Raw genomic sequence first — 26,721 nt, forward strand, 5'->3', positions numbered from 1 at the left:
CGGTGTAGGGTGGGCTTCTCCCTCCCCCACTCGCGCGGTTTGCCCTGCTTCCACCCCTTGCTTCTCTGCTCCCCGTCACTAGTGTTTTCTTGACTTGATACTGTGTGCCTGTAGGGCTTCTAGGTGCTGTGGCGATGCAGAAGCGAATCCGATAAGGGCCCTCGCCCAATGTTTTAAGCCTAGAGAAGATGAGATAGAATGCAAGGTAGAAAATGCTCGATGCCTTTTTACCAAGCTGCAGGATTGGTGCCATGCGAGAAGCATGTCAGTCCACCTTTTGGGCTCCGGACACTGCTGAGGCCTCAGGCTCGCAAGGCAGGTTTTAAAACTTAAAGTTGATGGAGTAATGAGTCGTGTACGTTCTTTGAGAGGACTCCTTTTTAAGACAAAAAAACCCTGAAACATTTCTGCCCATTGTTTTCTAGTATCCAGTACCCCCCCCCCCCATATTAGGTATTCAGTAATGCCTTGTGTTTCATTTTTATAAGTAGTAACGAAACTTGTTAGAACTCAGAGGTGCCAAAGGGTATCTGGTGAAAAGTATGCCCTCCTCCCTCTAGTTCAACTTGCTTTATAGACAAGCACAATTACCATTATATACTCTGAATTTCCGAGAAGTTTTCTGAACTTACAAACTCATATGCATATAAATACAAGCATTTTCCCCACACAAAATGTCAATTTATAATACACACTGTTGGTGTATATTATACTTAAAGTATCTTGGTGATGGTACCATGGCAATACGTATAGGGATTCCTCGTTGTTAGTAGCTGAATCATATTCTTTGTAAGAGTGGCAACATCAACTAGCCATCTACTGTTTGATATTTAGGTTGTTCCCAGTCTTCTGCTACTGAAGCTGCAGTGAGTATCCTGGTATATAATGCTTTTAAGTGGGTTTGTATATTTGAGAATCATAAAAGCATATATATAAATTTGAGTAATAGCATTACACAGGAGACTTGTGTTCACTTGCATGCAGATTTATTTAACCAGTGTTGGAGATGTGCGGGGAGACATAAGCAGAGCTGAAGATTGTGTAATTTCAGGCATGTGGTTGTAGGTAGGGAAAGGGAGTGGGTCTCCTGAGATAAAATTGAAGGGGGCACCAAACACTCAGTAATTGAGATCAACAGTATTTTAATGCGGCATTTTTAAAGTCACTATGAATGCAAGAAATCCACAATGAAGAAATACTGGAATCTTAATTAGGCATCTCCACTAACATCATACCAGGCCTTAGACAAAGTCTCAGCAAAACAGAAGAATCCACATGATCTCTGTAGAGGGAATCTATTTGTATGTGTCATTCTTCTAGTCTCCGTTATCACACTTTCAGACAATTATTTTCATTATATGATACAAAAGAGAACTTTAATATTTTTTTATTTTTAATGTTTATTCATTTTTGAGAGAGAGGATCTGAATTGGGTTCTGTGCTGACAGCAGAGATCCTCCTAGAATAGGAGAACTTTAGAATGTGGAGAATTTCAAACAAGAGGTCATGTTGTGGGAGCAGATCCATTTCAATACGTCATGGAAGAAATGTCAACAGATGTTTAGCTATTTGATACAGGAGGGATTTCAATAAAGAATAAAATTTTAAGGAAAGAACTCTAGTGAGGCAAGGTGGTATATTAGAATCCCAGAGTCCAACAATTTGAGTTTGAATTCTAGTTTTGCAGTATTTATCAGTAGGTGACTTTGGACAAGTTACTAAGCTTTTTTGACTCTGTTTCCTAATCTATAAAGTAGGGGTAAGTGAGATCTTAGAGAAAATTAAATACAATTGCATGTATAACATGCTTTGTATTGTGCCAGACATGGAGGGTGTTAAGTAATTGCCACTTCTGCATTAATGTAATGTAATTAAACTATATAGTTTTCATAGCACCTTCACATATAGTGTTTCACTTGATCCTAATATGAATCCTTTGAAGTTTAGTAGATCAGTGTCATAAACCAGTTTCACCGATGATTAAATACACAGAGGTTAAATGACCAACAAGGACACTCTGTGTTATACGCAGAGAAGTCCGGAAATCTAGATTTCACCCTTGACTCCTTCCTTTGCCAGTCTCCCACATCTACTTACTCCCTGAACATTTTCATTTTCTAGATCCCCCTCTCTACACTCTATTCACTCTTCTCTATCCCCACTCAGGTTTAAGCCATGATCATTTCTTGTACAACTACTGTAGTGCCCTAAGTAATTGCTCCATCTTTATTCCCCATGTTGCTAATGGAGCAATCTATCAAAAGTAAATCTACAAACCACAGCTCTGTTTATAATCCCTGTTATCCCCAGGACCTTAGACTGAAATCTAAATGCCTTAATTTGCTTCCAGGATCAACCACGTCTTGTGCCTACCTCTCTCTCTTTCTTTCTGTCTCTCCCTCCCCTCTCCCCTCTGTCTCCCCTGTCTCTTCTGTCCCCTCTCCCCTCTCCCCTCTCTCTTCTTTCTCACTCACTTCATGCTCTTGTCATTCTGAACTTTTCAGTGCTTAGAACCTTCTACTTGCCTTCAGCCTGAAACACTCTTCAAGGACCACTAGTCTCATTTTCATCCCCATCCCAGTCCCCATCCAGTGGGTATAGAAATAAATAAAATCCCTAATCCTCAAGAAGCACGTAGCCTAGTTAGGGAGATAAACTGGTGAACAGGTAAATGACCATAAAGTGTAGAATGTTATAGTTAAGAGATGAATGAAGTGCTGTGAGCACAAAAGTATTAACTTTGAGCACCAAGGATGGTTTCTTGGAGGAGGTGTCTTTAATGGAATTTTGAAAGACACATAGATTATTTCTGAAGAAGAGGACTTAGGAGAGTGATTCCAGGCTGAGCAACAGTGGGAGTGCCTGGCGCACCCAATGGAAGATGGATATGTAAGATGGAGGGAAGAAGGTTGCAAGAGCTAAATCTGGAGAAGTAGCATGTTCTGTTATGTTTTGGTTAAGGCATCTGGGTCAGCAGTGGGAACCCAAAGAACTTGTGGTAAAGATTACTCTGGAGGTGAAATGGAGGATGAACTAAGAGAAGACTAAGGATAGGGTAGTCAGAAAAAGGGTATTGAAAAGCCCATGCAGAAGGTGATGAATACGTATTTAATGACATAAAGAGGTATTCTTGATAAGAGGGAAAAACATGTTTTAAACAGCATGTATTATATGTTCTCATTTTTGTAACCACTCCCCACATGCATCTATACAAAAACAAGGATATGCATCAAAATATTAACATATTTAAAAATTCAGAATGTTTTCATTTTTGCAAACCTTCCCAAATTTATGTATCCACAAAAGGAGAAGTATATACGTGAAAATATAAAATATTTTATATTTTATAAATATAAATATTTATATATTTAATATAAAATATAAAGCATTTTTTAATTAAGTCCCTCAAGTGTGTGTGTGTGTGTGTGTGTGTGTGTGTGTGTGTGTGTTTGTGTGTGTAGAACCAGGAGAATATACATCAACATGTTTAACATTTTGTTTCTATGTTTGCCAATCGTATAGGTGAAAAATGGTATCTTAGATTTGTTTATTGAGAATTGAGCATATATCTTATATGTAAGAGCCATTTGTAGTTCTTTGTAAACTGTCTATTCATGTCTTTTGACTGTTGTCTTTGGTTACTTGTGGATTTGTAGGATCTCTTTATGTTTTCTGTGTTGCAATTTACTTGTCTCACTACTGTTTGTTCAGTATTTTGTATTTATGTCTTTTTTCCTATTAAAAATTTAAAAAATTCTTTCCACGCAGTCAGATGTATCCTTTTTTCCCCCTTTTATGGGCATTTGGATTTTGTGCTATACTGTGTAAAAGAGGCCTTAACACTCTTAAAAAGTATTCTTGGGGTTCCTGGGTGGCTCAGTCAGTTAAGCATCTGGCTCTTGGTTTTGGCTCAGGTCATGATCTTGAGCTTTCGTATGTTCGAGCCTCAAGTCAGGCTCTGTGCTAGCAGCTCATAGCCTGCTTGGGATTCTCTCTCTCCCTTTCTTTCTGCCCCTTCCCCACTCATACTATCTCTGCCTCTCAAAATAAATAAATAAACTTAAAAAAAAAACTATTCTTAAATTTCCTCCATGCTTTCTTTTTTATTTTTAAGGTTTTATTTTTCATTTTCATGGTTTTTTTTTGAGAGACGAGAGAGAGAGTACGAGTGGGGGAGGTACAGAGAGAGAGGGAGACACAGAATCCGAAGCAAGCTCTAGGGTCTGAGCTCTCAGCACTCAGAGTCTGATGCAGGGCTTGAATTTGTGAACCTCAAGATCATGACCTGAGCTGAAGTTGGACACTTAACCGACTGAGACACCCAGACGCCCCGATATTTTATTTTTCATTTTAATCCTTGCTTCATTTGGAATTTATTTTGATAAGGAATAAGATAATCTGTGGTGTTATAAACGTACATTTGGCCTTTGTCCCCGGTTCCTGGCACAGAACTCCTAAACCATTTTTGAGTGATACGAGTATCTTTTGTTATCCATAATGATCCCTTTTAGAATAAGCCTGAGTCTGTGCGAATGATGTGAGTAAAGATGGGAACCCTAGATAGCCTCAGGATGGGAGCTGGTCACTAGAAAGACCAAACACACTGATTAGAGGGTGGGGACTCTCAGTCCCATGTCCCCATCCTCTGGGGAGTGGAGGTGGCAGCAGATAGGTTATAAAAATGCTTGAATAGCCAGGGTGGGTGAACACATTGATATTGTGGTAGGGTAGTGTACCTAGAGGGTGTGGAAGCTCTGTTGCTTCCCCGATACCTTGTCTTGTGCATCTCTTCCATTTGCCTCTTCCTGAGTTATAATAAACCATAAACCTAAGGGAAGTGATTTCCTGACTTCTGAGTCAGTCTCCAAAATGTTCAAACCTGAGGAAGGAATTGTGGAACCCACAAGTTGACAGGTAAATCAGATAGAAATGCAGGCAGCTTGGAGACCTAGGACTTGTAACTGGTATCTGAAGTGGAGGCAGTCTTCTGCGACTGAGCCCTTAACTGCAGGGTCTGTACTAATTCTGGATAGAGTTAGAATTGAATTAAGTTACTGGACACCCAGTTGGTGTTGGAGAACCAAGAAAGTTGGTGTCTGAGAACCGAATTGGTTATTGGTGTTTGGAAAAAGATCACACAGAATCTAATTTAATTTTTTTCCGGAATAATTCATTTTCTACTATTAATATGTAGTATAGTTCTCAGACGTATGTGCTACATTCTCAGATGTATCTGGATCTACTTTGGTCTATATTCCATAGCTATGTCTTTGTAAGTAGCGACACCATATTGTTTGATTTGTTGTAGTTTTATGTTTCAAAATTCGGTAGGGCTAGATCCTCTTCATCAATCTTTTTTTCAGAAGTTTTCTGGCTATGTTGTATGTTTGTTTTTCTTTCCAAAGGAAGTACAGAATTATCTAGTTAAAAAAAAAAACAACGATTGTTTTGACCTTTGCTTTAAAAAACCAACATGTTCAGTACTGCAAAAGAAAAAACAGTAAAAAATAAGCATGTATTACTTTTTAAATAGGCGTGTTTTATAAGTGGGATAGTCAAGTTAAAGCAGTGGACATACAGATCGCAAAAGGCCAGGGGCTACAGGCATTTTTGACATAAAATTTAAAGAATTTTGAAACGTGATTTCTAATTTAGGAGTCTGAAGAGGTCAAAGAATTCCCAGAAGTGGGACAGGTTTAGGATGAGTATGTGGAATAATAGTATATTGATTTAGGGTAATATTTTTTCTGTTATTGGCCATTGATTCTTTGAGTGTGTACTTTGTGGCAGAGTACTATGCTTGGGTTAAACATATGCACATGATAAGAGAAGTCTCTTTCCTTCAGAGCCTTCCTAGTCTATTAGAGAGACAAACATACAACAGTATACACAATATACATGATATACTGAACAGCTATAATGGTATATTCTCAGTGTCATGCTACTAGGGAAGACTTCCAAAAGCAAATCTTTTAAAAAATATTTAAAAATATATTTACTTTTTCTTATTACAAAGATAATACATAACAATTACAGAAAAAGCAAAAACCGTTTTAAATAAATTCATAAACTTACCACTCAGAGGTAACCATTTGTGATGATAAATTTTATGTGTCACCTTGGCTGGGCCACGTTGGTGCCCAGATACTTGGTCAAATGTTATTCTGAAAATTTCTGTGATAGTGTTTTTTGGGTGAGGTTAACAATTTAAATTGGTGGACTTTGAGTAAAGCAGATGATTTTACATAATAGGGGTGTGCCTCATTCAATCAGTTGAAGGCCTTAATAAACTAAAGACTGACCTCCCTATAGCAGGAAGAAATTCTGCCAGTAGACTGCCTTTGGATGCAAACCACAACTCTTCCTTGGGTCTCCAGTCTGCCAGTCTTTGCTGCATGTTTTGGACTTATCAAGCCTCCACAATCATGAGATACTTCCTTAAAGTAAATTTCTATCTCTCTCAACAGTAGATAGTGCCCTCACTTTAACAGTAGACACCCTGGGAGGCTATATCTATATATACATCGAGATACACACCTTGTTCGTTCTGTTTGGAGAATCCTGACTAATACAGATTTTGATACTGAGAGTGGTTCTAAAGGAGCAGAATCTTAAGGATGAATTCTCTAAATTGGTTCCGGGTTTTCTAGAATTGGCTCTCTGATATGATTAGATTTAAAGACACTAATGATTCTGTTTCCAGTAGTAGAGAGATTAAGAGTAATGATATAGTCTGTGACATGATACGAAAATAGAAATACGCAAAATTACCACTGGATATTCTTAAACACTTATAAGAGTCAAGGAACTGGATTACCATGTATGTGACACCTTCAAACATTTCTGTCAAACTAATGAGTATAATGAGATTGGTTGTTGCTCCTAATGTCACTGAATAAAGTGGGGGAAAAAATGAGTTCAGGGATTCAAATTCCCAGCTCAAGCACTGTATAAATGATTGAAATCTTCTGTGTCTCTCCTGAAAAAGATACTTAACTCTGGTAGCTGCAGAGCTGAGATTGCTGAAAACCAAACCCAAAAATCTCATCATGTGAGTAGCTGAATTACAATGCAAATTGAAAAGAGGGCATTGATGAGGAAGGAATGGGATCCTGATATTTGGAATGGGATGTATGAGAATACTCTGATGAAGATGGGGACATTGAGCCTGTAAATCCTGTTGCACTTTCTTTGCCAGTAGAAGCAGCTTGTCCACCCCTGTCTGAGGAGATACACCCTGCATTGCACTAGGAAACTAATAGTTTCCCCCAAGGCAGTTGTCTTGAAAGACACTGCTGATTGTCTTCAGGACCCACTCCTACCACCCCTCTTTGCTTCTAGAACTATAACTAGGTTAATATCCCAGGAGGCCCTGAAAGCACAAATAAGTTACATGAAGAAGCAGCCCAAATATGCATGGTCCCAACTCCTGCTATTCTACCTTCTCTCTCTCAGCCTGCACCTGTGGCCTCAGAGGAAGTTCCTTGTGATCAGTTGACAGAGGAAGAGAAAACTTGGGCCTGGTTTACAAATGGTTCTGCAGGATATGCAGGCACTACCGAAAAGTGGGCAGCTGTGTATTACAGCCCCTTTCTGGGACATTCCCCAAGGGCAGTGATAAAGGGAGATCCTCTCCATGGGCAGAACTTCACATCTGGTTGTTCATTTTGCTTGGAAGGAGAAATAGGCATGATGAATGATTATATACCAACTCATGGGCTGTGGCTGATAGTTTGGCTGGACGTCAGGGACTTGGAAGGAACATGATTAGAAAATTGGTGACAAGGAAGTCTGGGAAAGAGATACATAGCTTGACCTCTCTGGGTGAAAAATGTGAAGATATTTGTGTCCCTTATAAATACTCACCGAAAGGTGACCTCAGCAGAAGAGAATTTTAATAAGTGGTTAGCAAATTGGCCTCTTTCTTTAGCCACCCCTGTTATTGCCCAGTGAATTTATTTTATTTTTTAATATTATTTATTATTTTTGAGAGAGAAAGCACAAGGAGGAGTGGAGCAGAGAGAGAGGAAGACCAAAGATCTGAAGCAGGCTCTGCAGTGACAGCTGAGAGTCTGATGTGGGGCTTGAACCCATGAACCATGAGATAATGACCTGAGCCAAAGTCAATGCTTAACCAACTGAGTCACCAAAGTGCACCCCAATTGAGTTTATTTTCAAAGTGGCCGTCGTATTAGGGATGGAGGTTATTATGGGATCAACAGTGTGGACTTATATTCACCAAGGCTGACCTGGCTACAGCCACTGTCAAGTGCCCAGTCTGCCAGCAGCAGAGACCAACACTGAGTCTCTGATATGACATTATTCCTCAGGGTGATGAGCTAGCTACCTATGGCAAGTTGATTACATAGGACCACTTCTGTCATGGAAGGAGCAACATTTTGTTTTTATTGAATTGACACTTACTCTGGACATGGAATCGCCTTCCCTGCACACAATGCTTTTGCCAAAACTACCATCCATGGACTTACAGAATGCCTTACCCACAATCATGGTATCCCACACAGCATTGCTTCTGGTGAAGGAACTCACTTTACAGCAGATGAAGTGTGGCAGTGGCCCCATGCTCATGAAATTCACTGGTCTTACGCTGTTCCCCACCATCCTGAGTAGCTAGCTTGGTAGAATGGCAGAATGGCCTTTCAGACTCAGTTACAGTGCCATCTAGCTGTCAGCTCAGAGCCGGACGTGGGGCTTGAACTCACAGGCCGCGATATCATGACCCGAGCCGAAGTCGGCAGCCCAACCGACTGAGCCATCCAGGTGTCCCTCTGCTCATTTTTTAATCAGATTTTTTTGATATAAGGTTTTGTAAGTTCTTTATATATTTTGGATATTAACCTCTTACGGGATGTATGATTTACAGTATCTTCTCCCATTCAGTGGGTTCCCTTTTCATTTAAATGAAATTTATTTTTAAATCCAGTAGCTTTTATTTATATATCTTTAAATATTTATTTTGTTATAATGTTTTGGTTATCTTTGGGAAGTTCAGCTGTGCATGTGTTGGGTCTCCCTTGCCTATCTTCTATAGCAATCATTTTCTCTTTAACTCTTTCATTATTTTATTTATTATTTTTTCATTTACTTTTTTTTTAGAGAGAGCGTGAGCAGGGGAGAGGGGCAGAGGGAGAGAGAGAGAGAGAGAGAGAGAGAGAAAGAAGCGGGGCTCACCCAAAGCAGGGCTTGAGCTGACCAGATGTGGGACTCGAACTCAACAACCATGAGATCGTGACCTGAGCTGAAGTCAGATGCTTAACCGACTGAGCCACCAAGGCACCCCTCGTTGTGTTTTTAATATCAAGACAGAATGTATAGTCATTCTTGATTTTCATCTTTTCTGTGACTAAGAGTTTTCTGGTGTGTATATTTATGGGTAAGATTTGCTGCCGTTTTCTACGATTTTAACAGTAATTTCATATGGAAGGTTGTAATAGTTTGTATAGCAGAATACCACAGACTGGAGGGCTTAAACAATAGAAATTTATTTTCTCACTGTTCTGCAAGCTGGGAGTCCCAAGACAAAGGTTTCAGCAGGTTTGGTTTCTTCTGAGGCCTCTTTTTGGCTTGCAGATGGCTGCTTTCTTGCAGTGTCCTCACATGGTCTTTGTTCTGTGTGCACTCAACATTTCTGGTGTCTCTCCATGCATCCGATTTTCCTTTTTGTATTAGGAGCCCAGTTGGATTGGATTAGAGTGCAGTCTGAAGACCTCATTTTAACTTAACCACCTCTTGGAAAGCCTTAACTCTGTTGTCACATTCTGAGGTACTAGAGGTTAGAACTTAAACATATGAATTTGGGGGGTACACAGTTTCAACTCATAACAAAGATATTTGTCACTTTGTTCTTCTTTCTTTTACTTTTTAATCCATTTTTAAATGAGTTGTATTTTCTAGGACCCACCATTTTCAAGGATCTCCTGTGAAGGAAGGGCAAGAGGGGCCACGGTAGTTTTCCAGGCTGCACAATGCCAAAGTTTTCAGCTGCCACAGTTAGACTGCCTCATTCAATATGGCACTTCTTTGTGCTTTTTGAGTAGCCCCTCTTCCTTTGCTTCTCTCTTCTAAACTGACCCCGTAGGGCTTCTGCTGTCAGACTTGTGCTCCCTGGCATCATCACTAGTCATCGCACACAAGGAACATAGTGCCTGCATTTCAGGTGAGCTCTTTATCTACTTTCTGAGATGAACACATCCGAGTTTCCAAGCCATTCTTTTTTTTTTTTTTTTTTTTAATTTTTATTCATTTTTGAGGGGAGGAGCAGAGAGAGAGGGGGACAGGATCTGAAGTGGGCTCTGCGCTGAAAGCAAGTGAGCCGGATGCGGGGCTTGAACTCACAAACCACAAGATCATGACCTGAACGAACCAAAGCTGAAGTCAGATGCTCAACTGACTGAGCCACCCAGGTGCCCCCCACAAAGACATTGTTTTGAACACTGTACCTTCTCTACTGTGTTCCTTATAGTTTTAATGCAACCTCACTTCTCTCTATGTATGCTCTACTTGTTTTGAACAATAAGTTTTTTGATTTTCACATAAACTTCTCATCCTTAGGGAGTGAGTCTACTTTCTGGTGTTTTGTAGGACCTGCTGCTGCTGGTTACCTTACACACTCCCAAGTGCCACTTCCCACTCAGTGCAGCCACTGCTGAATCTCAGGGGCTGTTGGTAACCCTTACTCAGGCTTTCGAGTCTCTAGTTGCTTTTCGTCTCCTCATATTGCAGAATACTGGATTTTCAGGTCCTCCTCACCCCCATTATCTTTTTGTTGCTTTGTTTAATTTCTAGGAGGAGGAAGGGGAAGATTCAGTGTTAAATTGCTGCACTTATTATATCGTAATCATATTGCTTTATAATGTAAATTTTCCCATTTTTCTCCATTTATATTTTCCCTAATGACAAACATAATACATAATGCATTACCATGTAGGAAATTCAAGTGATACAAAAGAGCACAAGGAAGACTGAAAATCATTGAGAGGCAGACATTCAGCATTTTGGTAAACATTTCAAAATGTCACATACAGATTTATATGAATAAGTTTATACTGTATATATTGTTTTGTATTCTGCATTTTTATTCAATAATATATCCACAAGTTCTTTGTCAATAAATTTAGGTACAGACCATCCTTTTTAATGGTTATGCTGTATTCTATTGTACAACATATGTATATACCATAATTTAACTTATCTAATGAACATCCTAGAAGAGAAATATTTATGCATTGATTAAGCTTTTTGGGATAGGTAACTAGAAGTTGAAAAATTGCATGGATTTGTATTCATACTACCAATAAGTGCCCATTTTCCCACATCCTTATCAACGTTTATTATCTTTGCACATCTGTGAAAAAAATTTGTAACTCATTACTTTTCTTTGAATTTCTTTATGAGTTTAATTCAAATTCTCTTTATTGGCCTTTAGTGAGTCACATACTCATGTCCTTTGCCCATTTTTCTACTGGAATTAGTTTTTTTCTTACTTACTTGTAGGCCTTCTTTGTAGTAATCTCTGCTGATCCTTGTCCTGTCTTTGTCACATCTATTCCTTGCTATTCTTCTGCTCTGCACTGACTCTTAAGAAAAATACATTTTCCCTCAGGTTCCTGTGTCAGCTGGCTTTTGGCTAGATTTGGTCAAGAGAAAGCCCTGAAGAGAGGAAATGAGAAACCTGGATATTTCTCCCCTATACCTCAGGTGCAATGTGTGTATTTCCTCTGTGGGTCCTGCTCCAATTGGAAAGGCCACTGTGGTTCCAGCTCCTACCAGATGATCCCTGCCTTGTAATACCACCTCCCCAGAGTTGGCAGTGGTTTCTTGGAATTGTTACTCTCTGAGCCTGTTAGACATCTCAGTTTTTCCATTAAATGTCTGTTTCGCGCTATTAACTTCCCTTTATTGTATATACTCAGAATGGTTTTAACTTTACCATAGCTTACTTTTTTAATAAAGACTTTATATTTTTAGCAGTTTTAGGTTCACAGCAAAATTGAGAGGAAGGTGTAGTTTTCATATTGCCCCCATACATGCATGGCCTCCCCCATTATCAGTGTTGCTCACCAGAATGGTACGTTGTTGCAATTGATGAGCCTACACATCCTAAACGCTCAGGTCCATAGTTTGCATTAGAGTTCACTCTTGGTGTTGTATGTTCTTTGGGTTTGCACAAACATGTAATGACGTATGAATGATTTTTCTAGTATCATACAGAGTATTTTCACATCCCTAAAAATCCTCTGTGCTCTGCCTATTCAGTTTATCCTCCTGCCCCATACCACCCCCTGCAAACCTTGGCAACTACTGATCTTTTCACTGTCTCCATTGTTTTGCCTTTTCCAGAAGGTCACATGGTTGGAATCATGTAATACATAACCATTCGATATTGGCTTCTTTCACTTATTAATATACACTTAAGCTTCCCCCATGTCTTTTTAGCCTTGATAGCTATTTCTTTTATTTTTTTTATGTGTATTTATTTTTGAGAGAGAGAGACAGAGTGTGAGCAGGTGAGAGGCAGAGAGAGAGGGAGACAGAATCGAAGCAGGCTCCAGGCCCTGAGCTGTCAGCACAGAGCCCCATGCAGGGCTCGAACCCATGAACCGTGAGATCATGACCTGAGCCGAAGTCGGACACTTAACCACTGAGCCACCCAGGCGCCCCGATAGCTATTTCTTTTTAGTGTTGAGTAATTAATATTCCATTGTCTGCATGTGCCACACACCGTTTATTTATCCATTTACCTATTTATATTTCTTTTATTTCATATTTTTAGTGTTTATTTTTGAGAGAGAGATAGAGGCTGGGTGAGAGAGAGAGAGTGAGGGAGAGAGAGAATGCACACAGGGGAAGAGCAGAGAGAATGGGAGAGAGAGAATCCCAAGCAGGCTCCACACTGTCAGTGCAGAGCCCGATGTAGGGCTCGAACTCATGAACTATGAGATTATGACCTGAGCCAAAATCAAGATTCGGACACTCAACCAACTGAGCCACCCAGGTGCCCCTATTTTTTTTTTTTTTAAGTAAGCTCTAAACACAGTGTGGGGCTTGAACTCACACGACCCTGAGATCAGGAGTGGCATGCTCTACTGACTAAGCCAGCCAGGTACAACCCTATCCATTTACCTATTGAAGGACATCTTGATTGCTTCCAAGTTTGGGCAATTATGAATAAAACTGCTATAAACATCCATGTGTAAATTTTAGTGTGAACATACGTTTTTAACTCATTTGGAAGCGCAATTGCTGGATTGTATGATAAGAGCATGTTTAGTTTTGTGAGAAACTGCCAAACTGCTTTCCAAAATAGCTATACCATTTTGCATTTCTCCTAGCAATGAATGAAACTTCCTGTTATTCCATGCCCTTGCCACATTCAGTGTTGTGTTACAGATTTTCTGATAGGTCTTTAGTGGTATTTTGTAACAACAAATACATTTGCATTTCCCTGGTGATACATGATGTAGAGCATCTTTTCATATGCTTTTTTGCCATCTGTATATCTTTGGTGAGGTATCTGTTAAGATCTTTGGCCCATGTTTTTAAATTGGATTCTTATTGTTGACTCTTAAGAATTCTTTGTATATTTTGGATAACAGCCCTTTATCTGATATATCTTTTGCAAATATCTTCTCCTACTCTATGGCTTGTCTTCTCATTCTCTTCACATTGTCTTTCACAGAGTAGAAGTTTTTAATTTTAATGAAGTCTAGCTCATCAAGAATTTGTTTTATGGATCATGTCTTTGGTGTTGTATTTAAGAAGTCATTGCTGTACTTAAGGTCACCTAGGTTTTCTCTTACATTATCTTCTAGGAGTGTTATAGTTTTGCATTTTACATTTAGGTCTATAATCCATTTTGAGCTAATTTTTGTGAAGGGTGTAAGGCCTGTATCTAGATTCATTTTTTTTGCACGTGGATGTCCAGTTGTTCCAGCATCATTTGTCAAAAAGACTGTTGAACAGACTGTTCCATTGTATTCCTTCAGCTCCTTTGGTGAGGATTAGTTGAGTATATTAATGTGGGTCTGTTTCTGGGCTCTCTGTTCTTCCCTGATCTATTTGCTTTTTCTTTCCCCAATGCCACACTGTCTTGGTTATTGCAGCTTTCTAGTAAGTCTTTAAAAAAATTTTTTTAAATATTTTTTCATTTTTTGAGAGACAGAGAGAGACAGAGCATGAGTGGGGGAGGGGCAGAGAGAGAGGGAGACACAGAGTCCGAAGCAGGCTCCAGGCTCTGAACTGACAGCACAGAGCCCAACGTGGGGCTCAAACCCACAGACCGCGATATCATAACCTGAGCTGAAGTTGGATGCTCAACCAATTGAGCCACCCAGGCGCCCTTCAGCTTTATAGTAAGTCTTAAAGTAGTCTTACTACTTTGTTCTTTTCCTTCAATATTGTGTTGGTTATTCTGGTCTTTTGCTTCTTCGTATAAACTTTAGAATCATTTAGTCTGTACCCACAAAATAACATGGTGGGATTTTGACTGAATCTATAGATAAATTGGGAAGGGCTGACATGTTGACAATAGTGAGACTTCATATATGTGAACATGGAATATTTATTTATTTAGTACTTCTTTATGAGTTTTGTAGTTCTTCTCATATAGGTCTTGTACATATTTTGTTAGATTAATACCTAAATATTTCATTTTGGGGGAGTGCTAATGTAAATGGTATTTTTTAAAATTTCAAATTCTAGGGGCCTCTGGGTGGCTCCATAGGTTTAGTGTCCAACTCTTGATTTCAGCTCAGGTCATGATCTCAGGGTCATGCAATCAATGACCACATTGGGCTCCACAGCATGGAGACTGCTTAGGATTCTATCTCTTTGTCTCTCTCTCTCAAAAAGTAAAAATAAAAATAAAAATAAAAATAAATATTTGCATTAAAAATAATAAAAATAATAAAATTTCAAGTTCTATTTGTTCATGCCTAGTATATAGGCAAGAAGTGACTTTTATATATTAACCTTGTATCTAGCAACCTTGCTATAACTACTTATTAGTTTGAGTTTTTTGGTTGTCAATTTTTGTCAGATTTTCTATTAGATGAACATGTCTAAACAAAGACAATTTTATTTCTTCCTTTCTAATCAGTATACCTTTTATATCCTTTTCTTATTTTATTGCATTAGTTAGGACTTCTAGTACAGTGTTGAAAAGGAGTGGTGAGTAGTAACATCCTTGCCTTGTTCTTGATCTTAATGGGAAAGCTAGTTTCTCACACTGTGAAGTACGGTGTTAGCTATAGTTTGTTTGTTTGTTTGTTTGTTTGTTGATATTCTTTATCAAACTTTGGAAGTTCTCTCCTATTCCTAGTTTACAAGAATTTTTATCATGAATGAGTATTGTTGCATTTTGTCAAATGCTTTTCTGCATCTATTGATATCATCATGTGATTTTTATTTTTTAACCAGTTGATGTAATGATTACACTAACTGATTTTCAAATGTTGAACTAGTCTTGTATATCTTGGATAAATCCCATTTGGTTGTGGGATGTAATTCTTTTTATACATTGTTGCATTCGGTTTGCTAATATTTTGTTGAGGACTTTTGCATCTATGTTCATGAGAGATATTGTTCTATAATTGTCTTTTCTTCAAATGTCTTTGTTTTTGATATTAGGGTAATACCTCATAGAATGAGTATGAAGTAAATATTACTACTTCTTCTATCCTCTAAAAGAGATTGCAGAGAGTTGGTACAATTTCTTCTCTAAATGTTTGGTGGAATTCACCAGTTATCCCATTTGGGCCTGGTCTTTGGTTTTAGATGGTTATCAGTTATTGATTCAATTTCCTTAATGGATATAGGCTGATTCAAGTGATCTTTTTGAAGAATTTTTTTTTCATGTTTATTTATTTTGAGGGGCGGGGAGAAGGGCAGAGAGCTAGGGAGAGAGAGAATCCCAAGCAGGCTATGCACTGTCAGCACAGAGCCTGACATGGGGCTTAATACCACAAACCTTGAGATCATGACCTGAGTCAAAATCAAAGAGTCAGATGCTTAACCAAATGAGCCACCCAGGCACCCCTTCAAATCATCTTTTTGTATGAGTTTTGCTAGATGTGTTTTTCTAAGAATTGGTCAGTTTCATCTAGTTATCAAATTTGTATGTGTAGAGTTGTTTATAATATTTCTATATTATCCTTTTAGTGTCCATGGGATTTCCCTCTTTCATTTCTGATATTTACAATTTTTGTCCTCTCTCTCTCTCTCTCTTTTTAGTTAACCTGAGTAGAGTCTTAATAATTTTATTGATCTTTTCAAAGAATCAGCTTTTGATTTTGTTGCTTTTCTCTATTAATTTCCTGTTTTCAATTTCATTGATTTCTGCTCTGATTTTTGTTTCTTCTCCTTACTGTGGGTCTAATTTGTTCTTCTTTTTCTAGTTTCTTAAAATAGAAACTTAGATTATTGATTTAAAAAAAATTTTTTTTTAATGTTAATTTATTTTTGAGACAGAGAGAGACAGAGCATGAACGGGGGAGGGTCAGAGAGAGGGAGACACAGAATCTGAAACAGGCTCCAGGCTCTGAGCTGTCAGCCCGGAGCCCGATGCGGGGCTCGAACTCACGGACTGCGAAATCATGACCTGAGCCGAAGTCGGCCGCTTAACCGACTGAGCCACCCAGGTGCCCCAGATTATTGATTTTTTAATCTTATTTTTCTATTCTAAAATATTCATTCAATACTATAAATTTCCCTGTAAGCACTGCTTTTACTGCATCCCATAAATTTTGATAAATTGTGTTTTCATTTTCATTTAGTACAAAATATTAAAAAATTTCTCTTGAGAATTCTTCTTTGACCCATATGTTGTTTAGAAGTGTGTTGTTTAATTGCCAGATTTTTTGGGATTGTCTTTGTTATCTTTGTTATTGATTTCTAGTTTAATTTCATTGTGGTCTGACATCATATGATTTCTATTGTTTCCAGTGCAGAATGTGGTCTGTCTTGGTGAATTTACACGTGAACTTAAGAAGAATGTTCTGCTGTTGTTGGGTAAAATAGCCTATAGGTATCAGTGATAGCTAATGGGTTGATGGTGTTACTGAGTTTAACTATGTCCTTATGTAACTTACTTCTTCATTTAGTAAATATCATGAACATCTTTATCAGTAGGTGCATTTTTATACCAGCATTATTGATGAGAGCATATTTCACTGACCATAAAATATATGATTTTTTTTAATCATTCTAACTCTTTGGAACTTTAAATATAATTCTGTAATGCTAAGTATATTCATATTGTTGTGGGTAATAGGTATCCAGAATTTTTCATCTTGTAAATCTGAAATTCTCTACCCAATAAATAACTGCAGAGCATAAGCTTTTAATATTAATGAAGTCTGTTGTTATTTATTCTTTTCTAGTTTGTGCTTTTAATGTCATGTCTAAGAACTATTTGCCTAACCTTGGGTCATAAGATTTTCTCCTACATTTTTTTCTAAAAGTTTTGTAGTTTAGTGATTTTATTTTATTTTATTTTATTTTTCTCTCAAGTTAGTTAACATACAGTATAGTCTTGCCTTCAGGAGTAGAACCCAGTGATTCATCACTTACATATAACATCCTGTGCTCATCCCAAGTGCCCTCTTTAATGCCCATCACCCATGTAACCTACCCCCCACATGTTCCCACCCCCACCAACTCTCAGTTTGTTATCTGTATTTAAGAGTCTCTTATGGTATGCCTCCATGTCTGTTTTTCCTTATTTTTCCTTCTCTTCGCCATGTTCGTCTGTTAAGTTTCTCAAATTCCATATATGAGTGAAATCATTTGATATCTATCTTTCTCTGACTGGCTTGTTTCTCGTAGCATAATACCCTCTAGTCCCATCCATGTTGTTGCAAATGGCAAGATTTCATTCTTTTTCACTGCTGAGTAGTATTCCATTGTGTATATATACCATATCTTCCTTATCCATTCATCAGTTGATGGACATTTGGGCTCTTTCCATAATTTGGCGATTGTTGATAGTGCTGCTATAAACATTGGGGTGCATGTGCCCCTTTGAATCAGCATTTTTGTATCTTTGGATAAATTCCTGGTAGTGCAATTGCTGGGTCATAGGGTAGTTCTTTTTTTTTTTTTTTTTTTAAGAAACCTCCACACTGTTTTCCAGAGTGTCTGCCCCAGTTTGCATTCCTATCAGCAGTGCAGTAGGGTTCCCCATTCTCCACATCCTTGTCCATATCTGTTGTTTCCTGAATTGTTAATTTTAGCCATTTTGACTGTTGTGAGGTGGTATCTCATTGTGGTTTTGATTTGCATTTCCCTGATGATGAGTGATGTTGAGCATTTTTTCATGTGTCTGTTAGACATCTAGATGTCTTCTTTGGAAAAATGTCTATTCATGTCTTCTGCCCTTTTCTTCACTGGATTATTTGTTTTTCTTGGGGGGGTGTTGAGTTTGGTAAGTTCTTTACAGATTTTGGATACTAACCCTTTATCTCATATATCATTTGCAAATATCTTCTCCCATTCCATCAGTTGCCTTTTAGTTTTGTTGATTGTTTCCCTTGCTGTGCAGAAGCTTTTTGTTTTGATGAAGTCCCAATATTTCATTTTTGCTTTTATTTCCCTTGCCTCCGGAGATATGTCAAGTAAGAAGTTGCTGTGGTTGAGGTCAAGGTGTTTGCTGCTCGTGTTCCTCTGAAGGATTTTGATGGTTTCCTGTCTCACATTTAGGTCTTTCAAACATTTTGAATTTCTTTGTGTGTATGGTGTAAGAAAGTGGTTCAGTTTCATTCTTCTGCATATTGCTGTCCAGTTCTCTCAGCACCATTTGCTGAAGAGACTGTCTTTTTTCCATTGGATACTCTTTCCTGCTTTGTTGAAGATTAGTTGACCATATATTTGTGAGTCCATTTCTGGGTTCTCTATTCTATTCCATTGATCTGTGCGTCTGCTTTTGTGCCAATACCATATTCTCTTGATGATTACAGCTTTGTAATACAGGTTAAAGTCTGGTAGTGTGATGCCTCCAACTTTGGTTTTCTTTTCAACATTACTTTGGCTATTTGGGTCTTTTTGTGGTTCTATACAACTTTTAGCTTTATGAAGAATACTGGTGCTATTTTGATAGGGATAGCATTGAATGTGTAGATTTCTTTGGGTAATACTGACATTTTAACAGTATTTGTTTTTCCAACCAATGATCATGAAATGTTTTTCCATTTCTTTGTGTCTTCTCCAATTTATTTAATAAGATTTCTGTAGTTTTCAGCATATAGATCTTTTACCTCTTCGGTTAGGCTTATTCCTAGGTCTTTTATGGGTTTTGGTGCAATTGTAAGTGGGATTGATTCCTTGATATCTCTTTCTGTTGCTTCATTATTGGTGTATAGAAATGCAACTGATTTCTGTACATTGATTTTATATCCTGCAGCTTTGATGAATTCATGTGTCAGCTCTAGCAGTTTTTTGGTAAAGTCTTTTGGATTTTCCATGTAGAGTATCATATTTGTGAAGAATGAAAGTTTGACTTTTTCTTTGCCAATTTGGATACCTTTTATTTTTTTTATTTTTTATTTTTTTGTCTGATTGCTGATGCTAGGACTTCCAACACTATGTTAAACAACACTGGTGAGAGTGGACATCCCCGTTGTATTCCTGACCTTAGGGAGAAAGCTCTCAGTTTCTCCCCATTAAGGATGAAATTAGCTGTGGGCTTTTCATATATGGCTTTTATGATGTTAAGGTATGTTCCTTCTATCCCAACTTTCTTGAAGATTTTTATGAAGAAACGATGCTATGTTTTGTCAAATGCTCTTTCTGCATCTGTTGACAGGATCATATGGCTCTTATTCTTCCTTCTGTTAATGTGACATATCTCACTGATTGGCTTGTGAATATTGAACTAGCCCTCCAGTCCAGGAATGAATCTCACTTGATCATGGTGAATAGTTCTTTCAATGTACTGTTGAATTCAATTTGCTAGTATCTTGTTGAGAGTTTTTGCATCCAAGTTCATCAGGAATATTGATCTGTAATTCTTTTTAGTGGGGTCTTTGGTTTTTGAATCAAGGTAATGCTGGCTTCATAGAATGAGTCTGGAAGCTTTCCTTCTGTTTCTATTTTTGGAGTAGCTTGAAAAGAATAGGTATTAACTCTGCTTTAAATGTCTGGTAGAATTCCTCTGGAATGCCCTCTGTCCCAGGACTCTTATTTGTTGGGAAATTTTTGATAACCGATTCAATTTCTTCACTGGTTATGGGTATGTTCAAATATGCTACTTCTTCCCATTTGAATTTTGGTAATGTGTGGGTGTCGAGGAATTTGTCCATTTCTTCCAGATTTTCCAGTTTGTTGGCATATAATTTTTCATAGTATTCTCTAATAATTGTTTGTATTTCTGTGGTGTTGGTTGTGATCTGTCCTCTTTCATTCGTGATTTTATCTATTTGGATCCTTTCTCTTTTCTTTTTGAGAAGTCTGACTAGGGGTTTATCAATTTTGTTTATTTTTTCAAAAAACTGGCTCTTAGATTCATTGATCTGTTCTACTTTTTATTTTATTTTTTTTTGGATTCTATATATATATTTTTTTCAGCTCTAATCTTTATTATTTCCCTTATTTCTGGATTTGGGTTTTATTTGTTGCTGCTTTTCTAGTTCTTTTAGGTGTGAGGTTACATTCTGTATTTGGAATTTTTCTTGCTTATTGAGATAGGCCTGGATTGTGATGTATTTTCCTTTTAGGACTGCCTTTGCTGCATCTCAATGGGTTTAGACTGTTGTGTTTTCATTTTCATTTGCTTCCATATATTTTTTAATTTCTTTTTTAATTTCCTGGTTGACACATTATTCTTTAGTAGGATGTTTTTTAACCTCCATGTATTTGGGGGCTTTCCAAATTTTTTCTTGTAGTTGATTTCAAGTTTCATAGCATTGTGATCTGAAAACACGCATGGTATGATCTCTATCTTTTTGTACTCATTGAGGGCCTTTTTGTGACCCAGTATATTATCTATTTTGGAGAATGTTCCATGTGCATTAGAGAAGAATGTGTATTCTGCTGCTTTAGAATGAAAAGTTCTGAATATATCTGTTAAGTCCATTTGGTCCAATGTGTCATCCAGAGCCACTGTTTCCTTATTGATTTTCTGCCTAGTGATCTGTCCATTGCCATAAGTGTGGAGTATTAAAGTCACCTACAATTACAGTATTATTATCAATAAGTTTGTTTATGTTTGTGATTGATTTATATATTAGGCATAAACATTTACAATTGTTAGCTCTTCTTGGTCCCTTAATTATGATATAATGCCCTCCTTCATCTTTTGTTAAAGTCTTTGTTTTAAAATTGTGGCGGGGGGGCGGGTTCCTCGGTGGCTCAGTTGTTTAAGCGCCTGACTTCAGCTCAGGTCAGGATCTCATGGTTTATGAGTTTGAGCCCCGTGTCGGGCTCTGTGCTGACACCTCAGAGCCTGGAGCCTGCTTTGGGTTATGTGTCTCCCTGTCTCTCTGCCCCTCTCCCGCTCGTGCTCTCTCAAAAAAACTTTGTTTTACATTTATTATTTTTTTGTGAGAGACAGAGAGAGACAGAGCACGAGCGGGGGAGGGGCAGAGAGAGAAGGAGACACAGAATCCAAAGCAGGCTCCAGTCTCTGAGCAAGCTGTCAGCACAGAGCCTGACACGGGGCTCGAACCCATGAGCCGTGAGATCATGACCTGAGCCAAAGTTGGACATTCAACCAACTGAGCCACCCAGGTGCCCCTAAAGTCCTTGTTTTAAAATCTAGTTTGTCTGATATAAGTATGGTTACTCTGGCTTTCTTTTGATGTCCAGTAGCATGATAGATGGTTCTCCATTCCCTGACTTCCAATCTGCAGGTCTCCTCAGTTCTAAAATGAGTCTCTTATAGGCAGCAGATAGATGGATCTCGGGTTTTTATCCATTCTGACATTCTGTGTCTTTTGATTGGGGTACTTAGTCCATTTACATTTAGAGTGATTATTGAAAGATATGGATTTAGTGCCATTTTGTTATCTGTAGATTTCGGGTTTGTGGTGATGTCACTGGTCCTTTTTAGTCTTTGCTGCTTTCCACTCACAGAGTGGAACTTCTGCTTTCTTGTGGGGCTGGTGTAGTGGTCATGAACTTCTTTTGTAAGGGTTAAATTGTGTGTAGGGCTAACACGTAGCTTGAAAAATAACAGCTTTGTTCTGACACTGAGATAACAGCCTTGCTTTACTCTTGTAAATTATGCTTCATACTCTTGTAAATCAGGCTTCACCAATGAAGGAAACAAAAGCTCAAAGAAAAGAGCATCAGAGGCAAGGTCAAGGAGATCCACTGGTTGCAACTTAGCGGCAGAAAGTCTAAAATAATCACCTCATCCGGCAACTGTTTCTAACTCATCTGGGAACTGTTTCGCTGTTCTGTTCCCAGGTGATGATAAAACGATGTGATCGGCCATAAAAACTCTGTACCCCGGCTGTTCGGGGCCGCACTCTTATCAAGAGTGTTGGTCCCGATCGGTCGGCCTTGCCTCTCATTGCAATAAACTTTGTTGTGACTGTCACTGGTGCCCGTAGCATTCTGTTTCAGGAGTGGTGTGGATGCGACACTTTAGTTTCTGTTTGTCTGGGAAAGCCTTTATTTCACCTTCTATTCTGAATGACAGCCTTGATGGATAAAGGATTCTTGGCTGCATATTTTTCCTATCCAGCACATTGACTATTTCCTGCCACTTCCTTCTGGCCTGCATAGTTTCAGTGGACAGGTCTGCTACTACCCTGATGTGCCTATCCTTGTAGGTTAAGGACCATTTGTCCCTAGCTGCTTTCAGAATTCTCTTTCTCTTTATATTTTGCCAGTTTCACTGTGATATGGCATGGTGTTGACCTGTTTTTGTTGATTTTGAAGGGGGTTCTCTGTGCCTCTTGGACTTGGATGTCTGTTTCTTTCCCCAGATTAGGAAGTTCTCAGCTGTAATTTGTTCATATAAACCCTCTGTCCCTTTCTCTCACTCTTCTGGAATTCCTATGATATGCATATTGTTTCATTACATGAAATCACTTCACTTTCTAATTCTCCCCTCGTGATCTAGTAATTTCCTTTCCCTCTTTTTTTTCAGCTTCATCATTTTCCATAATTTTATCTTCTGTTTCACCTATTCTCTCCTGTGCTTCTTCCATCCTTGCTGTCCCTGTATCTAGTTTATTTTGCATCTTGTTATAGCATTTCTTAATTCATTGTGACTAGTTCTTAGGTCTTTGGCCTCTGCAGCAAGAGATTCTCTGCTGCTTCCATGCTTTTTTTAAGCCCAGCTATTAGTCTTGTGACTATTACTCTAAATTCTTGTTCAGATATATTGTTTATATCTGTTTTGAGCAATTCTCTGGATGGGATTTCTTCCTGAAATTTCTTTTGAGGAGAATTCTTCTGTTTTGTCATTTTGGCTAAGTTTCTGTCTTTTGTGTGTTTTGATAGCTTGTTTTGTGTCCGGCACCTGTGAGTACTACTATATTAAAAAAGGATCATACACTGTCCAGGGCCTGGCACTTCAGGAAGTGTTTTTGGTGTATGTTGCATGCACTCAGTTGTTGCATTTGGGCTGCTGTATCCCACTGGTCAGTCCTCTGCAAAGCTCCTCCTTGATTGTAGTGGTGGAGTGTTTGGATCTTCAACCATGTGTGCTTTGATTTGTTTGTTGAAGTGACCCTGGAAAATAAGGAAAGGGGGGAGGGGAAACCTGATCCCTTGAAAAGAGAAAAGTGAAAGGGGAGAAAAGAAGACTGAAGAGAGAGTCAAAAAAACTCTATAAGGCTAAATCCAGAGAAAGAGAAAAGAAAAAAAGGAAGAAGAGATAGACAAGGTATAAAAAGAATAGTGTAAAAATGCCTGATCAAATTTATATTTATCTATCTAATAAACAGTCAGACACTATGAACCTGATTCCAAAAGAAAAAAACAAGAGGGTAGAAAGAAAAAGCAAAGAAAAAGACAAACAGACAAACAAGCAAACAAAACCAAAAAAACCAGTTGTCTGTTGGGGCCTGGGACCGGTGGCTGTGCTGATCTGGAGGAGAAGCTGGTTGTTGGGTCAGTGTCAGTCTTCCTCCAGCTGATAAGCAGTTGCCAGGGCACAGAGGGGCGGAGTTTGGTGTAAGTGGGTCCTGTTTCCACTGGGGGCTGCTGCATTGCTCTCTGAAGTCCCACTCTGAAGTGTTAGTGTGGGGGAGAAAAATGGTGAGACCCTAATCTCTCCTCCCCTGACTGGTGTCTCAAACCACACTGTTCAGGTAGCCCTCACAGAATAGCCTAGAAGTTCAGCTTGCTCTGCTCCACAGTCTCTCTCCTGCCTTCTAGGCACTTGGCTGGGATTCAAAACCTGAAGTCTTAAAGGACCCTGCACCATGTGGACCCTGCACTATCAGGACCCTGTTCTGGTGAAGTACCACTCAGCCCTGCTGATACAAGGCCTTTGGCTGGCACCTGCAGGGTCCTTTGCCCTTGGGGAGGCAATAAACCTTCTTCCCACAGTTCTGGAGGAAGGGGACTGTGCTCTCTCAGTGTGCCCCTGAGATCACTACCGTTCTCCGGGTGGCTCCCTCCTTCCCAGGAGTGTGCACACAGCTCTGGCTTTGCCAGAGCAAGTCCCACACTTTTGAAACGTCTGAGTTTTAGCTCCTAAGGCTGGTTGCAAAATAGAAACTGGCACTCTCTGTATTTCTCGTTCCCCAGTCCACGGTGTGGAGAGGTTTTTCTCCTGTGTTAACTCCATACCACAATTTCACAACCCCTCTCTTTCTCTCCCTTTTGTCTTTCCACAGAAGGGGTTCCCTCCCTTCTGTGCGGACATGGCCATTTTATCTCCTCCAATTCACATACACTCACCTCTATCCCGCCAAGCTGTCTCCCCCCAGCTGTAGAGATCTTTCTGCCACTCCGCAGATCGATTTCTTGGGTGTTCCAAGTGTTCTGACCTCAATACAGCCGTGTTTGAGGGACGAGGAAAATCCTGGTTTCCCTACTTCTCCATCTTTTTTCTGCCCCTCTTCAGTGTTTTTCTTTAGATTTATGGTCCATTCTGAGTTTGTTTGTATGTAGGTATCAATTATTTTTAAAGTCTATTCATTTTGAGAGAGAGAGGTTGCTTGTGCATGCATTCAAGCAAGTGGGGGAGGGGCAGAGAGAGAGGTAGAGAGAGTCTCAGGCAGGCTGTACACTGTCAGGCAGAGCCCAATGCGGGGCTCGAACCCACCATGAGATCATGACCTGAGCCAAAGTCAGATGCTCAACTGACTGAGCCATCCAGGTGCCCCCTGAATTAATTTTTATAGAAAGTGTAAACTGTAGGTCATGAAGATTCATTTGCTTTTTTTTTGAACACATTAAATCCTGATTGTTCCAATACCATTTGTTAAAAAAGACATCCTTTCTCCACTGAATTGCCTTTAACACCTTTGTAAAAAAAATCAATTGGTGATATTTGTTTGGGTCTGTTTGTGGATTCTATTCTGCACCCTTGATGTATGTGCTTTACTTTTTTTTTTTTAAGCTTATTTATTTGTTTTGAGAGAGGAGGAGAATGGGTAGAGAGAGAAGGAGAGTGAATCTCAAGTAGGCTCTGTGCTGTCAGCATGGAGTCTGATGCCGGGCTCAGTCTCACAAACCATAAGATCCTGACCTGAGCTTAAATCAAGAGTCAGACACTTAATGGACTGAGCCACCTAGGTACCCCAGTGCCTGTCCTTTTCTAATACCATACTGTCTTGCTTACTGTAGCTTTATAGTAAATCTTAAAATCAGGTACTGTACTGTGATTCCTCCAAATTTATCCGCTTTTTTTCTGAATTGTTATAATGAATCTAGGTTTTTTTGCCCATATTTAAATTTAGAATCAACTTGTCTATATCAATAAGAATATACTGGGGATTTTATTGGAACTGCAAGAAGTTTAAAGATTTATTTCGAGAGACTTGACGTCTTTAGTATATTGAGTATTATAATTCATGAATATGGTATGTTTATTTATTTAGGTTTTTGAATTTTTATCAGTATTTAAAATTTTTCTGCCTAAGACCTGGACACATTTTATTAAATTTATTAAATTTATGCCTTAGTATTTCCTTTTCAAAAAGACTATTATAATTGGTTTTGTTTTTATTTTGTTTTTATTTTTTATTAAAAATTTTTTTTTTACATTTATTCATTTTTGATAGAGACAGAGCATAAGTGGGGGAGGGGCAGAGAGAGAAGGAGACACAGAATAGGAAGCAGGCTCCAGGCTTCGAGCTGTCAGCACAAAGCCTGACGCGGGGCCTGAACCCACAAACCGCAAGACCGTGACCCGAGCCGAAGCCTGATGCCCAACCAACTGAGCCACTCAGGCGCCCCTAATTTGTTTTGTTTTTAAAATTTTTGTTTCGAATTCTTCATTGCTAGTACTCAGAAATATGTTGAATTTGTATGTTGACCATGTAACCTATTATCCTGTAACCTTACTAAACTTACTAGTTATAAGAGAATAAAAAAAAAAAAAACCTTGGGATTTTCCATGTAGATAATCATGTCATCTGAAAAAAAGGACAGTTTTATTCTTTTTCTTGCCTTACTGCACTGCCTAGGACTTCCAATATAATGTTGAATAGGAGTGGTAGTGAGAGTGGACATCCTTGCCTTATTCCCATCTCAGGAAGAAAGCATTCACACTTTCCTAATTAAGTACAATGGTTTTATGTA

At 38.7% G+C, this 26,721-nt stretch overlaps 1 protein-coding gene across 1 annotated transcript in view; it reads left to right on the plus strand.

Annotated features, from left to right (window-relative positions):
- Nucleotides 1-26,721, plus strand: part of PSPH (phosphoserine phosphatase) — a 55,483-nt gene that overhangs the window by 796 nt on the left and 27,966 nt on the right.

Source organism: Panthera leo, chromosome E3 (genome assembly GCF_018350215.1).
Source record: "Panthera leo isolate Ple1 chromosome E3, P.leo_Ple1_pat1.1, whole genome shotgun sequence".
Lineage (NCBI taxonomy): Eukaryota > Metazoa > Chordata > Mammalia > Carnivora > Felidae > Panthera > Panthera leo.